Raw genomic sequence first — 3,011 nt, forward strand, 5'->3', positions numbered from 1 at the left:
TTACCCAGCATCAGGGTCTTTTCAAATGAGTCAGCTCTTCACATCAGGTGGCCAAAACAGCAAATAGAACTGTTATACAACCCAGCAATCCCACTGTTGGGCATGCACACCGAGGAAACCGGAATTGAAAGAGACACATGTACCCCAGTATTCATCATAGCATTGTTTACAGTAGCTAGGACGTGGAAGCAACCTAGATGTTCATTGGCAGATGAATGGATAAGAAAGTTGTGGTACATATAGACAATGGAATATTACTCAGCTATTAAGAAACACATTTGAGTCAGTTCTAATGAGGTGGATGAAACTGGAGCCTTTTATACAGAGTGAAGTAAGTAAGAAAAAACCCCCCACCAATACAGCATATTAAAGCATATATATGGAATTTAGAAAGATGGTAACGAAGATGCTATATGTGAGACAGCAAATGAGACACATATAAAGAACAGACTTTTGGGAGAGGGCGAGGGTGGATGATTTGAGAGAATAGCATTGAAACATGTATATTATCATATGTGCAATAGATGACCAGTCCAAGTGTGATGCATGAAACAGGGCATTCAAAGCCAGTGTACAGCGACAACCCAGAAGGATGGGATGGGGAGGGAGTTTGGAGGGGGGTTCAGGATGTGGGGGACACATATACACCCATGGCTGATTCATGTCAATGTATGGCAAAAACCACCAAAATATTGTAAAGTAGTTAGCCTCCAATTAAAATAAATAAATTATTTAGAAAATAAAGTAGACCAAGAGAGAAAAGATGTGCATATTTCCAATATTAAAGTAGTTAAAAATAAAAAAGCAATATTAAAATATTACTATAGTAAAAGTAGTAGCAAGTTATTCTCTTTTGTACTTATCAAGATCCATTAAATATCAGAACCCATACAAAAATTTTACTGAAGAATTTTAAAAGTTACATTTTCATGTATTTACCATGAATATAAACATTATGATTTTATCCAATTAAATCAATCCAGAATGTAGCAAATTTCAGCTGTATAAGAAAACAAAACCTCATATAGCTTAATATTCTTCTTTTGGTGTCTATGAGTGATTATGTTTTTAAGGTTTCTTACAGAAATACATTTCCATAAATAAAATATGAAAGCAATGCATAAATGTAGCCAGATGGTATTCTTGATTCACATTCAGAAATTCATGACAGAGTAGAATATTACACTAAAATCACCAAATATTTATAAGTTTATGAATGAGAAATTGCACAGTTGATTAAATATGTCTTTTTTCTCTATAAAATCCTAATTAGTATAGGGAGATTTTTAGTATCACATACTGTCTAAGAGGGCTTCCCAGGTGCTGCTAGTGGTAAAGAAATCCTCTGCCAATGCAGGAGATGTAAGTGACGTGGGTTTGATCCCTGGGTCAAGATGATCCCCTGGAGGAGGGCATGGCAACCCATTGCAGTATTCTTGCCTGGGAAATCCCATGGACAGAGGAGCTTGTCAGGCTATGGTCCATAGGGTCACAAAAAGCCAGAAAGGATTGAAGCGACTTAGCACTCACATGGGCACTAAGAATTGATTTCTTAGATGGTCAGGGCTCCTTTCTCCAATGAGGGTTTTGAGTTCATTGGTACTATGGCTGAACTGGAGATGACAATAAGATCTCATGAAATGGGATTACCAAACAGCACACAGGGTACTCAATTAAGATCTTTTAAAATTTAAATTTATTTATTCTAATTGGAGGCTAATTACTTTACAATATTGTATTGTTTTTGCCATACATCAACATGAATCCGCCGTACCATCCCTCTGGGTCATCTCAGTGCACCAGCCCCAAGCATCCTGTATCCTGCATCAAACCTGGACAGGCGATTCATTTCTTATTTGATATTATACATGTTTCAATGCCATTCCCCCAAATCATCCCACCCTCTCCCTCTCCCATAGAGTCCAAAAGACTGTTCTATACATCTGTGTCTCTTTTGCTGTCTTGCATACAGGATTATCGTTACCATCTTTCTAAATTCCATATATATGCGTTAGTATACTGTACTCAATTAAAATTTAATTTCAATTAATATTTTTTGTATAAAGATTTCTCAGAACTGCAGGCAATTATTGAATGCTCAAACTGAAAACTCTTTTGCAGAAAAGTGTTTCACTTTTGTTATTTTAGATTCTATATGTCTTTATTTCTCATTAAAATGTATCCACAATATAAACCATCCAAAGGAGAAAGATTCAATTTCCTGAAATTGGAAAGCCCTTTTCATTTTTTATCCTTTTTTATTTTTCTAAATGAAAGCAATTTGTAGGGTCAATATTGATGGTTGTGGGTAGTCTAGTCAAAATCACTTGTTTGCAAGGCACTTTTACCTGTAGGAACCATTGCCATAAAACATAGAAGGCAGCAATTTGATAGAACATATGCTTATACAAACCTTGAAAAAGTTACAGGTATGATTTTGTTTTTAAACGTTATCTGTTACTCAACTAAAATTCAAACTTAAGTGGGTGCCATGGATTTTTATTTTTTGAATCTGACACCCTGACTTAAAAGAGTCATAGAATTTTAGTAACATGGTCCAGACCAAAGGAGAAATAGAATTAGAAACATCCACTGAAGTCACATAGATTTGGTCAGACTGTAGAGCATAACTGTAATGAATTCATGTCTCAGGACTCACTAGAAGAGATAAAAACAGGTACTTCAGAGTCTATACATAAAGCCTCTGAGCTGACTCAGGAGACAGTATGGATCACATTCATCCTCATTAAATTGGCTATATTTTAGTCTATTCTCAATATTCTAAGACTCAAAGTATGCATATATTATGAATACTGATGGGGAAATAAGACTAGATAAACCAAGAACAAGAAATTTATCTAAACTCAGAGTGGTTAGGTTCAAAGGAAAAGAGAAGAAATAATGAAAAGAGTAGGTCATATCTAGAATCCAACTGTTATTTGGGGAGATAACAAAAAAGTTGTTCTGAGAGAATAAAGTTTGGCAAATCTAGTTCTTCATCCTTAGGGTAA

This window comes from Ovis canadensis, chromosome 5 (assembly GCF_042477335.2).
Source record: "Ovis canadensis isolate MfBH-ARS-UI-01 breed Bighorn chromosome 5, ARS-UI_OviCan_v2, whole genome shotgun sequence".
NCBI lineage: Eukaryota > Metazoa > Chordata > Mammalia > Artiodactyla > Bovidae > Ovis > Ovis canadensis.